This window comes from Ursus americanus, chromosome 36, assembly GCF_024610735.1.
Source record: "Ursus americanus isolate L20-20 chromosome 36, mUrsAme1.1.p, whole genome shotgun sequence".
NCBI lineage: Eukaryota > Metazoa > Chordata > Mammalia > Carnivora > Ursidae > Ursus > Ursus americanus.
This window is the reverse complement of record NC_142162.1, coordinates 14,322,346-14,338,096: the sequence shown is the minus strand read 5'-3', so window position 1 is coordinate 14,338,096 and position 15,751 is coordinate 14,322,346. Positions and strand designations below refer to the sequence as shown.

Here is a 15,751-nt window from a genome sequence, read left to right as displayed (position 1 = left end):
ATTCTAGAGGGAGGGAAGTAAGGGGGGAGGGAGGGAGGGAAATCTTCTTGTATAAGCAACCGCAGACGCTCTAGAAACATGTAGCGTCACTGTAGAGGTACCAGCCTTCCTTCTCAAAACCGTAATTGCTCCTGACTAACTTATCTCTGATTTCCAAGTTCGAGAATGTCAAGAATTGCAAGTCAATCACCTCAGTTCCTCAATCCCCCAGAACCACCCTGTTTTTGAGAAAGCCGATCAGAGAGACAGGATCATAGACCGAGACAGATCATGTTTTCTATACCAGTAGTTGGGATTCATTGTCATGGGATATTTGAAACTGTACATCTTAGGAAAATCCAGGCAGCGTGGGCCGTAACTGTAGAACGTGACTCAGTGTGTATATATCCATCCATACACACACACTATATACTCAGTATACATAGAGAGTTCAATGTACGAATCATCCTTCAAAATACATCCTACAGGTATAATTCCATTTGTGATGATAGAACTTTACATGAAAAGCGAATCTATTTTAGTTTGAGTTTGCAATTTTGAAACTCTCTTATCCAGGCCACCCGGTCCACTCCAGTAGAGGGGAGAGGTTGGATGATAATGAAGGTATTAATAATAAACAGCTACAATTGATTGATTGTTTTCTGTGTGCTGGGGACTGTGCTCTGAGCTTTTCATGTAGATCTCATTTAGTCTTCAGAACAACCCTATAAGGTGTCCTCTTTTCTTCATCCTGTTTTTTAAATTGTGAAAGATATTGAAGTGGGTTCATGGGTGAGGAAAATGCACCTTGGGGACGGTAAAGAACTTTTCCCTGTGTCACAGTTAGTACATGGCAGCACCAGGATTCACTTGGGTCTCCCTGGATTGAGTCAGGCCATCTAACCACTAAACTTGGCTCTCTGAAAAATAGCCTCTGGTACAGTAATTAGGAGAGAAGAAATGTATTTATTCCTCATGGTATGGGGCCCAAGGAGGGTGATGGTCTCCCAGTAGAATTTGACCAAGAATTTCATGGCCAATATTGAAACAATGACTGTGAAATTTGTTCAGTATTCCAACAACAGGACTCCCAGTGAAGTCATTGCTCAAATATCTTCATCCAAATTAATTGAAAGCTCTCTGAAAGGAAGCCTTTTGCCCCCACTGTTTCTTCTGGCAGCCCCAAGCGTGTTGGTCAAGTGTATAGCCTGTTGAGGAAACTGCACAGGACTGAGAATAGAATGTTTCTAGGATTCTCAAGGATGCCTACTCCTCTTAAACTGGGCAAAAATCGTTCTTATTTCATAGCTCCAGCTTTAAAACTGGCAAGTCTGGGGAAAGTTGGCCTTCCATGGACTGAATGGAGCCCAGGGTTTGGCTCGCGGGAGGCAGCTGGGTAATGGCATCTTCATTAATCTTCAGCCCTTCTGGCGACATCCCATACCTGTTATTATAGAGGGTATCATGAGCAAAACAATGGGCAAATTAATTCATCTTAGGGCTGTCCTATCAATTATGCTGGCTAATTATGGACTTGGATGATGGGGGGCTGAGTGGAGTCTCCTCGGGTAGATTCCTGGATTTCTGCCTTCCTTCATTCTCTTCAAACAGAGGCCAGCTATAACCATCTCTCTCTCCTTTCCAATTTTCCCCCACCACTTTCCCTACACACTTCTACTGCTCCTTGTTTTTACTGGTTGAAGGAAAATTTAAATTAGAAGTGTGCAAAGGAGAGGATTTTACGGTTGATAAAAAGGTAATAGCTCCATCCCCAAAAGTGACCTGAGACCAATGTGTGTTCCAGCCAGAGATATTTGGATTCCTTTTACAAGTGTCTTTACAGACCACTGGGCACCCATTTGGATTTTTTTCAGAGCTGTGTGTGAGGTGACTTGAAAGAAAGAATCCCTGTGTAACTCATGGGCTCATTGTGAAGATTAAGTGACTTAATGCAGGTACAGCTGAGGACAGTGCCAGTCACATACGAAGTGATCAGTCAGTGTTAGCTGTTAATAATGTCAACCCTGCGGCACCTGGGTGGCTCAGTTGGTTAAGTACCTGCCTTTGGCTCGGGTCATGATCTCAGGGTCCTGGGTTTGGGCCCCACATTGGGCTCCCTACTTAGCCTGCTTCTCCCTCTCCCTTTGTTGATCCCTCCCCTCTGCTCTTGTTCTCTCTCTTTCTCTCTCTCTTGCAAATAAATACATAAAATCTTTTTAAAAAATGACGTCAAACACCCTATCGTCTTCAGGGACGATAGGGAAACTGAGACCCAGAAATATAAAGTGACCTCAAAATCACATGGAAAGCCAGTGGCAGGGTTGGAACTGGAATCCCAGAAACTTACGATTCTGTTTACATGTTATTCACAAATTCAACAACTGTTAAGTTCTTTTTCTGTGCCAGACCCTGGCTAAGGATACAAAAGTGGAAAAGAAACAAAAATACAGTGGAAAAACCAGCAGGAGCTTCTTGTTTATGCAAAGGGAAAATATGACCCACATATGTCAATAGGTGACAACAAGCTGGGGTCTAAAGGTGACTTTCAAGTTATCTAGGTAGTTTTGAAATTTCCACTGAGTAAAGTCAATAGTAGTGGCTCCTGATACTAACTTTTTAAAATTTATTTTTAAATATTAAATATTTTAAATTATTTACACATTTGTTGAGTATTTACGTAATTCTCTTCATATTCAGGTATTGTTTTTTTTTAAGGGAGATTGCATGTACCAGCAACATTCTGCCAGCACCCTCCTCCCAGCAGTGATCCTTGTGGAGACTTTCCATACGTTCATCCACCACTGCTTCTCCCATATGATCCATTTCATTTCTCAAGATGCCCCCCCTCCCCGAGAGGATACTGGGGGTTCTTAAGTAAGCATTCTTTCCTCCTTTCCTTCCTCCCTCCGTCTGTCCATCCTTCGTGCCCTTCTTTACTTATCTTTCCTCCCTCTCTCCTCTTTCTCTTCCCTCCCTCCCTTCACTTCCTTCCCTCCTTCCTTTCTATGATTAAGAGCCCCCATTTAATATGAGCCAGGACTTTGATTAATCAGAATCACCTTTGAAATAGGATTATACATTCCATCAAGCAAGACTAGCCAGACATGGATTTAGAAATCTAAATTTCCCTAAAATAGTAACAAGGAAACTTGGTAAGATACTAGAGAGGTTGAGGCATCTGAATTTCACTGTCCTTGCTTTGGAAAGAGGCATAAGTTTCCCTGGCATGGGTCTCCCATGAGGCAACCCGTAGACAGCTAGGAAAGATGTCAGCTTCACATTGAGAATCTGAAATTAAGGGCACGAGGAAAACGTTTCAGCCACAGATGGGAGAGGGAGGATAGAATTTATAGAGAGGGAAGCAGTTGCTAGGATAGGTTATGCCTGGCTGAGGTGAACAAGTTCCTCGACTTCCTTCATTCTCTGCTGCAGCCTTGCACAGGGCTGGAGCTCTGCGTGGGTTTAGACGATCCTTTTCTCCGGAGTTTGTCTCCATCAGACTGAGCCGAGAGAAATAGTTCAATGAGGAGGTATTTAAAGGGAGACCAGTCTTCATTCACTCATTCATTTCTTCATTGAGTACTTATTGGGTGTCATGAGTCAGCAGTGTTAGGAGCAGCCCATGGCTCTATTAAAGGGACTCCCCTGAGAGGTGAACACGGTGGGGGTGAGGGGGCCCTGCAACCCCACCAGCTCATCTCACCAGCTTCCTCTGTACCGTGGGTATATGATGACATTGCTTACCTGTGTGTGAGGAGGACATCCACCCGCCCTCGGTCCTTGCTCCTAACAACCCAATCCATCCTCCTGAATCTTGGTGTTTTGGGTGACAGTCGCATGAGCTGACATATGTGGAAAGTGGTCTGTAACTGGGAAGAGGCCTCTGAGTACAGGAAAGCATGCTCCATTGTGTGAGTGATGGTGTCTCCAGTGTGGGAAATTGAGGGTATGATAATGACAGCCCAAGGCATCCAAGCTCATTTCAGCTTCACCTGTTTATATATTTTAGGTGAAAGTGATAGATGGGTAACTATTTGCATGTGTGGGCAGGGTTCATGAAAGTGCAAGGAACAGGAGCTTTCAACGCTGCTAGGAAGACAGCACTCGCTCACTCTCCTGGGCCCTCAACCACGGCGGGTTAAACCCGTTAAAAGCCCCTACAGTTCTTGGAAGGAATGGCATTTGTTTCTTTCTATTCCTCTTGTGTGTTTTAAATGGAAATCTGTGTTTTTAGTAGTTGGTGTGTCTGTTTCTACAGATCTGCCTGTCACTTATTCAGAACAGCTCAATGAGGAGAGGAAGGAGCTGGTAGTAACCAGAACACGAGACTTCCTCTCCTGCTTCCTCTGGCCCAGAATTCTGCTTTGGACGGAGGCACTTCACGCCAGGGCATGCATGGCAGGAAAGGACTAGCGACTCAGGACGTGGAGACATTTTAGTTTCACCAACAGGCATTGAGTGCCCACGCTGTCCCAACCATTGTGCTAAATGCGGAGAATGCCAAGGAGGAGCCCTGAGGACAGACCTGGGGACAGGAAGCACCCAAACTGACGATTTCAAAATAATGCAGAAGGCACTATGCAGCAGTGTCTTCGCAGGATCCTTCCCAGGAGGGAGCTTCCTGGAAAGGTGACATCTGAAACTGAATCTTCAAGGACTAGCAGGGGAGCTGGTTGAAAGGGGTGGAAGGTGAGTGTGGGTGGAGGACTGGCAGGGACAGAGACACTAGGAAGGAAGTGTGGGGGAGGGGCAGGCCAGAGGAAACCTCCAGAGTTTGCTATTTTTGCTAGCTTAAATTCAAAGCCCGGGGAGGCTGGTGAGAGGCAAGGAAAGCTACCTAGAAGGGGAGGAGAAAAGATGCAAAATCTAAGGACTGTTAGCCAAAGCAAAGACCAGCAAACGGTTGTTTGCTCTCGATAAGCAGGTTCCCGTGTCCAAGACAGCAGATAGTTTACAAGGGCGTCAGCATGGTAAACGCTGGCTCTGGAGCTGTTGCTTTGCCCCCTTTGTATGTTCCGTGGTTAGTGTGGGATATGGACAAGCAGCCAGAGGGTGAGTCCTGCTCCAGATAATGGGAGGGCCAGAGATTCTGAGCTAACCTGAAGACTGCTTGGCATGTCCTCAAAAACTCTGTCCTTTAGAGATCTATGAATGTCCCCAAGCCCCTTTCAATCCTATGGGTCTGTTTGCTTAATCATGAGTTTCATGTTTACTAACAGAATTCAGTGAAACTGTAATGAATGAGAATCCTTTAAGTTAATCATTTCTCCAGATAAAAATAGATATATGATTACTTATGGAATATTCAGATAATGCGGGCAAGTCTGAGAAATCAATTTTAATTGTTACCAAATGGTAATCATTGGTGATATTTTATATATAGCATATATTTTTATTTCCCATTTTTAGACTTATCATGATAAAGTGAATGTTTCCCATACAGAGAAGGTGGGTGTACCAGTTACCAACTTCCACCTCTGAGCTTTGAATTTACTCTTCTTTTCCCTGCCTGGTGATACTGAAGCTGGACCCTGCAGACATTTCTCCTTCACCAGCTGTCTGGGTGATAGGCTCTGTTAATAGAAGGTGCTGGCATCCACTTTAAAGCCAAGCAGGAGGGAGACATTTCCCTTGCTGATCCTGGCGCTGGCCCTAGCAGGTCCGTGTAGAGGGACCTGGTCGTGTTCATCGCAGCATCCTGCATGGAGCAGCTCCACTAGCCTACACCCTCCCGCAAGTTCTCCCACTACCCAGAGACCAGTGCTGTGGACCAGCTCCCATCTGAAGCCTCTGGCCAGTTTCTCCACTTGGCAGGCTGCTCCTACAAGACCGTTTCCAGCCCGCACCTCTAGAAGGGCCTTTGCCACAAGCAGGCTGACTCTTACCCTTATAGAGGCCAAGTTCTTAGTTCCTTCCTCTCACTGCTCTTTGAAGGTGTTACTTCTGAACTCCATAAAGTTTTCTTTTACCCGTTAGTAATCACTCTTACTACTTCAGACATCTTTATATTAAATGTTTCTGTCCAAGTTCTTGGCGTTTTGCCTTCCTGACTGGCCCCTAACTGATGCAGAGTGGGAGGAGGAGAGGTGTCATATGTAATTTGGGACAAAACAACAGTTCCCCCCCTTTTCCCTGCAAAATTATATTACACACACACACACACACACACACACACCCTACCCAAAGGCCATTGAGAATCACTAGTTTTATAACTTCTTTTTTTGCGGGCCAGCTTTTCCAGAAAGCAGACCCAAAGCGGGCCCTTGTGTTGGACTTTATTAGTGAGTGCAATCCCAGCGAGCAAGAGTAAAGGGCAGGGCGGTTAAAGTGGGGAAGAAGGTAAACCCAATATGAAGACACGTTAGCAGATTGGCCGCCTCTACGTACGGCTGATTGCTCAGCCCTGCTGAACTTCCAAGAAGTGGCATAAGCTGCTTTCTCCTCCCCACTGGCTCAGAAAAATGCGCATACACGTAAAACTTTGCACATAATCCTCAGTATTCATGGCACCCTTGTGGAAACCTGTCTCTGGACTCAGGTTTTAAAAAATCCCTGACTTAGGTAAGACAAATAGAAAAACAGCCCAAGGCAATGCGATGGTCAGGAGATAAAATTGAATGGTACGTGTGTGACTGTATAAGCTATAAATGGGAGAAGGACTTTCAGGAAAGTGGCAGACATTGTAGATAGGATGTAAGAACAGGACCCAGAAGTTGTGTGATCTAGAAAGACACGTCCTAGATCTTTGACTCTCGACGGCTCCAAGAAATGGCTCTCTTGGTACTTGCTTCCTCCCCAAACAAACATTACACACTTAGTGTCTCAGTAGACATCCAATACATACGTACTTTGAGATGAACTGACTCGAATTCCCCATTTGGGCAGCATTTCTTTGTTGCCCTATAAAGCCTTACTCCCTCTGTGGCAATCACCTGGTTTGGTGAGAGACACACCAGGAAGCCAGTGAGTCAGCTTGGGGGTAGATGTGAAGTTTTGTTTGTGAAATGACTCAAAATCTTCCAGAGTTGGTGCAGAAGAGCATCTGAGTCGTGGGTAGAAGGAAATTAGAAAAGCTTGAAACAATTGGGAATAGTTTTGTTTGTAACAGCAAATACAGATGCAATGCCATCAGTTTAAAACCTCGAATTACACCACTCTTAATTTCTTCCTTCAGCGAGTATTCAGAGAGCCCACCATATTCTAGATATGTGCTAGATCCTGCAGATCTAGATCTTTGCAAGAGAGCACAACAGATCTGAACCCTGTCCTCATAGAACTGAACCTAGAAGATTGCGGAGACCACCACCCTGGTCATTCTGTACATGAAGAAAGCAAGGCCCAGTCAGAAGGGAAATGATCTGTCCAGGATCACACAGCTTATAAGGAACTGAATTAGGACCAGAGCCCAGGGCTTCTGGCTTTCCAAGAGCACAATCATGTAAGTAAGAATTTGGTGGTGAAATTGAGGGAATTGTAATATTATACAATAAAACACTTATTAAGTTTCTACTATATCCTGTACCAGTCCTTAGTTAAGGGCCAGAGATACCGAAATGTATAATTAACAGTTTGACCTTCTAAAATACGGTGTTACGTAAATTTGCTCGTAAAAGCCAATGACGTTAATAGGGTGGCTTTTTATATCGGCAAGAGCTTAATTTAAGGGACCACAGTCAATTGTTGGAAGGCAAAGTAGCAAGAAGGAAAACAGAAGGAGGAGGAGACAATGGCAGCAACAAAAATGTCAAACAAATTGAGTCACATTTTAGTGGTGGAAGTATTTTGCTCAGAGGAAATTGAGTTCCTCTCTGTAACCTTATAAACCACACTGACAAAAAGCACCTGCACCCCTGAGGACCCCCATATTTGCACAGCCCAGTCCGCATGGGAAGGGGTGGAGAGGAGAGGGGGAGATAGCATCAGGTAGTGCAGCTACCTGGGGGGAAGAACCCCTGGCCATAAATACTTGAGTGAGACAGAATTTCTAATACACAGTGTGCCCGGGGCTTGCAGGTGGGCTTTTGAAATTGTTCCTGCGGTATGGCAGCATGGGGCCTCTCTGGGGCCTTTATTGATGTACCCATTAGAAAGTGACGTGATTTGCTTACTAAGTTTCTGTTGAATTTGCATCTTAATGTCCTATCATTAGTATATAAGTACAGGCAAAGGGAATTGAGCACTGTAGAAATTCCCTCTGGGGATTTGGTCACTCAGCACCTTGCATTGGGAAGGCTGCAGCCTGGAGAGGCCGGTGTCTGAGCAGATCCACCCCTTGAACCCGCTGCAGGGTCGAATCTGAAAGCCGGAGGTGCGGGAGGGGGACTTCATGGCATGTGGGCTGTCTGAAGTTGGGGCTCACCGAGGTCAGTTCTCCGTGTCCCCAGGAGGCCCCTGGTGCCTTGGGTTTGGGGTTTCTCCTCCTGGGTTTTGGACCAGCTGAGGTTTGCGCCACAGCTGCTGCCTCCTGGCATATACAGTTCTGCTTCACCACCGTCTGACTTCAGTTTGGCACCTTCAGAGTGGAATCATCAAAGGAAACCCCTGAGAGCCAAACAGCCCTGAGTCTCTATAAATTCTGTCAAGAGTCAGATAACATGTCTGAGTCTCCAGGAACTTTTATCTGGAGGATGGGTGAATTGTTAACTTGAAAAATTGTGGTGAGGCCTAAATGAGATAATACACTGAAAGTGTCCAGCACAGTCCATGGGTCAGCAAGTGCCTAAAAACAACACGGTTGCCTACTTCTCTGTGAGTGCCTCGTTTGGTTTCTGAACTTCTCCAACTCCCAAATGGAGCTCTGTGGCGACCAAGCGCAGGGCTCCTAACTATCCAAAGTGCATTTTCTCTGGCCCACTCTCGAGAATGAAATTCAGTTGCCTAGATTGGCTGCTGCTTGCAAATGGGCAAAAGCATTAAATGATTTGTCTAAGACTGTTCAGGAAAGAATTCGATCCAGCCCTCCTCCTTCCTCTTGCCAGAGCTGAGAGCCCCAGCTGTGTGTACATAACACGAGGGCTGAGAGCCCACTAGAGAACTGCTAGTCCAACCCTCTCAGTTTTAAGATGAAGAAATCAAGGATAAAGATGAATGGATGTGCCCAATGCTGTAGAGCCACTTAGTTGCAGAATTAAGGACTGATGTCTCCTGTTTTTATGGAGATTTCATCATCTCCAAAGTGCTTTCTTTTATTTTACTCGATCCTCTCTACAACTTTGAGAAGAAGACAAAGTATTATCATCCCCATTTTACAGATGAGCAAACCGAGATTCAAAGAGGAAACAGTTCAAAGTCTCAAACCCGGGTCTCTGAATTCTGAGTCTAGTTGTCCTTTCTAGTGGCCCCAACTCAGCTGCCAATACTCTCCTGATTAGCTCTGAAAAGTATGTCCGTGGTCCAAAGGGGGGATACCTTATGTATCACTGGTCTCCCCTTTATCAGGGAGGAAATATTCAGGTCACTTTTTCTGAGAGCTCCAGACAGTTTACCAGAAATATTGCAGTATGAATGCTTTCCGTTGGAACCCTGTCTTCTCCTTCTTCTAGGACATTCTGTAATTCTCAGCACTCTTGGGGCTTGTGCTGGTGAGAGGCCCTGATGCCTGAACTTTGAGAGCTTCACAGTTAGTCCACCTCTGCTGGCGTATGTGTATGCAGGCTGCAGAGGAAGCCTTTGAAGACTGGTGGGAAAGATGTTGCTAGCTGTGTTCACCAGTTCAGGGACCACGGAGTTGCTGCTCTCGTGTTCCTGGAGACAGAAATTGGGCCCAAGGCAAAAACTGCAGCAAGGTGCATTTGGGCAGCGGTCTAAGAACTCCAACAACCAGAACTGTTCATCATGGAATTAGCTTCCTAATCATGGAAGGAGGAAAAGCAGAAACAGAGTCATTCCCTTTCAGAGTCCTGTAACCTAGATCCCTTACCAGGGGTAGAATTTGGTCTGGAATCTGAACTCTAAGGTCCTTCCAATTCCCAGGCTCCGTGTCATTCCGTTGTGATCATCTGTTCTCTTGGCCTGCCCTGTTTTCATTTATCCTTCTTTTTGGGACCCCTTCCCACTGTCAGCCAGTGTGGTTTGCAGCATTGTGGGCTCATGCCGGCCTCCTCTCCAGCCCCAGGATAGACATATGTTCTCATTCTGGCCACTGTGTAAGTTATCCAGGGAGGAGTATGATTCGAGTTAGTCTGATGAGAGAAGTCTCGGAACTTTTCTATTAGGAATAGAAGAATTCTCTTTTGGCTGGAGTTGCTGAGCCAGAGATGTAGGCCTGAGACCTCCAGTGGCCATCTTGCCCTCTTGAGAGAGAGGCACTGAAACGGAAGCAGAGCTGAGAGATGGCAAGATGCATGTTTGCTGGCAGTGTTTGCGGACCTGAACTGAGCCGTGCCTGAGGTTAGATCCCCTGGACTTGGGGCCAGTGAATTCCTACTTCCCCAGGCTCGTTTGAACTGGACATGACTCAGTAATTCATTAAGAACTAAAACGCATTCCAGAGACCTAACCTCCCTAACTTTTGTGAATAAACACCTCCTAGCTCTTTTTTCCAAGGAGATTATGGCTGGTCTCATTTATACCACTTTTGGTGTTTAAAAGTGTTGTTTGATGTGGTTTGGTTTGTTAGTATTTTGAAGGTTTAGCCCATTTTTGGCATCACAATGCTGTTATAAATTAAGGTTCTGGTTTGCAGTTTTCACTCACATGACATCCATAATAGAGTTTCATATTTTTGGATGTAGGTAATCACACTTTCCCACCCAGGAGACTAAGGTGATATATGTGTTTACCTTTGGAAAGTACGTGGAGAATTTTGCTATGGCAAGTATTCCAAGTCTTTTTCATCTTGATCACTAATACAAGATTTATGTTCGCACTCACAGAATATGACAAGCTAATAAATTAGACTTGCTGACAACCCTTCAATAAAGGAACTATTTTTCTACGGTTAACAGTCCTTTTTAGATCTTAATAAGCTTACTTAGTGTTAATCATCTTGTCACTGGCAAAACTGTCTCCTAAAGAATAGAAACTCTAGTGAAGACTAGACATATTAAAAATGCTTTTCTCCTTAGGCGTAATTCTTTCAGTGAAACCCACGAAATCAACATACTATAGAGACAGGCCTTACTTTTCATGGTAGCACAGAAGTATAAAAATGACTGAGCAGGTCATTCTTAATAACCGTGAGAAAAAAATTACACTTATTTTGGTGACCTTTAAAAATTTTTGTCAAAACATTAAAATCTGCCTTGTTGTTGATTGCAAATATATAAGGAGAATTTAAAAATAGTAAAACTAATACTTTATGTATTGTAATTTAAAACATTGGGAATTAAACTGTTTGCTTGTAAAAAACTGATCAAAAATAGTTCAAACAGTGCTGCTTTCTTTTCAACATGTAACTTAGGATGTGGAGCAGACATCTTTTCTATGCCTTGGTGAATTGTTAAAATTCTAAGTCTGGGTCAGCTTCCAATCTTTTCTCCTTCGCACTTTTAATGGTGTGAAATATCTCCAAGAGTTCCTTATGTGTGAAATTTTTGCTGGTATCACTTCCTCTGGGACTTCATCCTTTTTCATCATAAACAAAATGGCGGGGGGGTTGTCTGTCAAAATCCTGCCTATTAATCAAGTCTAGGACTCTGCCAGCATGGAATAAATAGACTTACTTAGACTCCATAGAGACTCATTTTGAAGCCTAGAATCCAGACCCAACTCAGAAATTATAGTGCTTTCCTGCATTTTCAGTATTTCTTATTTAGACCGTGCTCTCATTTTATGCATGCACTCATGTTCCTCATTATTCTCTGAGTTAGACTTGGCAGAAACAATTATCCCCACTTTAGAGATAAAGCAAATGAGGCCCAAAATAATGAAATTGTGGCAGCAATGAGCAGGGTGTTCACCAGCCCCATTTCCTCTTCTTGGGGACAGTGCTAAACTGCATTTCCCAGCCCCTTATAAAGAGGTAGGGCTACGGGACTAGTTCTCACCAAATGAATGTGAGGGAAGGAATGTGTCATTTATGCTCAAGGAGAATTAAGAGAGGGTGAGACTTCTCCATGCATTCCTTGCTGCCCCTTCTACAGTGACCTTGGAGACCACCTGTGAGGATGGTAGAACCACAGTGGGAAGAGCCTGGGTCCGCAAATCACCTTTTGGAGGAAATCTATCCAACCAACTTGCAACTGTGACATAAGTGACAAATCCTTGTTTGTAATGTTAAGCCACTGAGATGGGAGGGCTTTTTATTAGAACAGCCTACCCTGACTAGTGCAGAAGTGGTTAAATGATCTGTTCAAAGTCACACAGCTTGTCAGTAACAAAGGCAGATCATGAAAACAAGCCTCTCCAATAAGTGGTGTGTATAAAGACTTGACTATTCTCGTGGTCTAAGGAGTTGACAGAGCTTGTGAAGAGGTGGTTGTAAGTTAGAGAGCAAAACAAATACAGGCCCTCTTTTTCTAAACCCACCCATCTTGAGTTCCGCATGGTGACTATTCTTGGTAGCTGGTGAATGCATCCTTTGTATTCGGTCCACATCAAATATATCAAGAGATTACAACTACAACTATATTGTAAATTAGCAAAGACACTTAGGGTCTGTTGGATTTCCTCTGTCCATGGGAAGAAAGTGAGGTCTTTTTTTTTTTTTTTTAAACCAGAAAATGTGATACAAAGGCCAACAAATGAGAGTAAACTTTGTTATTAAAGCCATCCTGGCACAGTCTTGAGATCACATCTCAAGGCTGCTTTTAGGAAACACTTCTATGTGGATCTTGTTACATTTCATAGGGATGAGGCATGGGCTGTCTGTTCTTTAGTGCAGTAGAGGAAGGGAAGGAAAAATGCCGTTTCAGAAAGGAAGGATCTGGTCATAATAATACTGCCCTTCCTCATTTTTATTTTTCAAAATCAGCTGTTGGTTTATACTGGAACTTATAAAAATATGGAAATGAGAGAACTGACTCAACCAGGATATTAATTTCTCAGTGAAAAATTTTAGAAATTTGAAGAAGCTACATTATTTAGCGTGGTGCCAGTGGCGTTAAATAGATGATCAGTTCGGTGCAGTCAGGAGTAGCTTCGGAAAAGTATTTATCCTAGGACTATGGCAGGTTGCACAATGGGAAAGTTGGTCTTTGAAAAGGTCATATTTATTGCTTGGCATTTGACTTGCTAACAATCAGCATGATCTAGCATAAGACAGGGCTCGCAGAATCTCAAGTGGTTCACCCTCTCCAGGACCTCTCCTTAATTATCTGAAGTGTTGACAGGTCAATAACAATGGGTTGAAATGTCTAGAGGTGTTTTCCCAAATGCCATTTGTCAGAATGTTACAGAGTTCTCCCTACTCCCCTGCTAGCTCTCCTTTTTCATAATTTCTGCCCTAGAGGCAAACTTGTTGGTCATCAATAGTAAGAACATTTTAGAGTTGTCAAAAGCACTTTCAGAAGCATTTAATAACTAAGTTTGCTAAGTAGACAATCAACTTTCAGTCACTAGCTCTTCAACCACTTTTCCCTCTTGTTTAAAAAATGTGCACCATATATTGAATACTTACATACGTTTATTTGTATCAAATGTGTTAAGTTATAAAGAACAACAGTGAAGGGAACACCCATTTATAAACATTACCAGTATCCCCAAAAGTCCCTACTGCCATTCACCTCCCTCCCCACAGAAGAAACATTCATCCTGATTTTGTTTTAATTATTCCCTATGTAGGTAGCCCTAAATTTTATAGGTATGTATCCCTAAATCATATAATCATATAGTTTGACTTTGCACACTTTTGTATTTAGAATCAATATAATTATATTGTATATATTCTTTTGCTTCCCCTCCTCCATTACGTTATTTTATGTACCTGAGATTCAACCTGTGGATGCATGTAGCTCCTGTATTGGTTTGCATTGTATGAATTTGCCGTAATTATTTATCCATTCTACTGTTGACATATAATTGGGTAGTTTCTGTTCTTTTTTAAAGCAGTACAGCCATAAACTCTGCTGTATGCATTTCACACTACACACATGCAAGAGATGCCCCGAGCAGTAGATCTCAAACTTCAGTGCGTGTTTGCATTGACAAGAACACTTACAAAAGTCCCCAGACTTTATCCCCAAGGATTCTAAGAATCCTTCTGAGGTTGAGTCCAGGCATCTGCATCTTTACAATCCCCCCCATTGATTCTGAGACACATGGACTACAACTTTCCCTCTGAGAACCACTGCTTGATGTCCATACCTAGGAGGAGATGGCCACATCATAGAGTATGCACGTGTGTAACTACTTTGAAATTGAAAAGTAGCTTCTAAAGTGGTTACGCCTCTGATACTCCCACCAAAAAAGTGGAGGAGTTTCCATTGTTTCACATCCTTCCCGGTATCTCAGCATTTTTCACATTTGCTAATCCTGTGGATAAAAAGTGGGATTTCATTGTGGTTGTTATTTCTATTTCTAATTAGTCATGAGATTAGGCATCTATTCATATTATTTCACTGGCCATTCTTGTATTCTCTTTTCCTTAAGTACCGTCCAGAACTTTTTCCTAATTTTCTGTTGAGTTATCCTTTTCTTATGGATTTGTAGGACAGGTTTCTCCTGTTAGAGATGTGATGGAAGAGAAGGCAGAAGAGATGAGGTATGAAGAGAACCCTACCACCATTGCTGGTTTTGAAGATGAAGGGGCCCACGAGCCAAAGAATGTGGAGTGGCCTTTAGAAGCTGAGAACAACTTTAGCCCGACAGCCAGCCAGGAAATGGGAACCTCCCTCCTGCAACTGCATGGAGCTAAGTGCTGCCAACAACGTGCATACGAGCCAAGGACCACATTCTCCTCCAGAGCCTTCCTAAGAATAGCAATCCTGCCAGCTTGGTTTTAGCCTGGTAAGACCCATGTGGACTTCTGACCTATAAAACTCTGAGATGATAAATTGTATTTGATGTAGGCTGCTAAGTTTGTGTTAATTTGTTATGGCCGCAATAAGAAACTAAAACAAAAAGAATGTGAGCTTTCCAGTTGAGTGCAGTGTTTCATATTTATTCACTAGATGAAGTTTCTTTTTTTTTTTTAACTAACATTTTCTTTATTGAAGTTAGAGGCGTTTTCAAATGTATGTGTGAAAGCATAAGGAAAGTGCCACATACTTAACTGTAAGAAAGAACACTGTATAGAAACCGTCTTTCAGGTAACATCTTATTTCATGAAGATAGAGGTGTTTTCTTTTTTACAAAAACTTTTATTTAAATTCAATTAGTCAGCATATAGTACATCATTAATTTCAGACGTAGTGTTCAAAAATGAAGTTTCTTGATTATGTTTAGTTCATTGTACTCGTACCGCTCTTTTATGAATAATTGAGAAAGGTACAGGTGAGTTTTTTTCAGTTTCTCTTTGTAGCTCTGTCAATTTTTGCTTTACATGTTTTAAAGCTGTATTATTAAGAGTATAGTTATTAAAAATTGTTGTAGTTAGTTATACTTGTCATATTTTTAATCCATCCTGAAAATCTTTGTTATTTAACTGGATAGTTTAGTCTTTTAAATTTATCAAGATTAGTGAGATGTTTGGGTTCATTTTTGTTTCCTCATTTTGTGTCTCTCATTTGTCCTTCCTATTGTGTTTATCTTTTTTCTCCTTTCTTGCCTTTCTTCTAGGTTTGATCATATTTATTTTTCCCTCATTCTCTTTCCCCCTCTCCAAAGTTGAGTTTTATACCCTATTGCTATCCTTTTACTGACTTCTTTAAACATATGAAGTAATTAATGTTTT

The 15,751-nt window shown here is 42.8% G+C and overlaps 1 long non-coding RNA gene across 1 annotated transcript in view; it reads left to right on the top strand.

Annotated features, from left to right (window-relative positions):
- The window catches only part of LOC148107038 (uncharacterized), an 85,025-nt gene extending 70,314 nt beyond the window's left edge, over positions 1 to 14,711 (top strand). Inside the window, exon 3 of the long non-coding RNA XR_015723152.1 lies at positions 14,569 to 14,711. This is a non-coding gene — a long non-coding RNA (uncharacterized LOC148107038). The remainder of the gene's footprint in view (positions 1 to 14,568) is intronic.
- Positions 14,712 to 15,751: the final 1,040 nt, after the last annotated feature.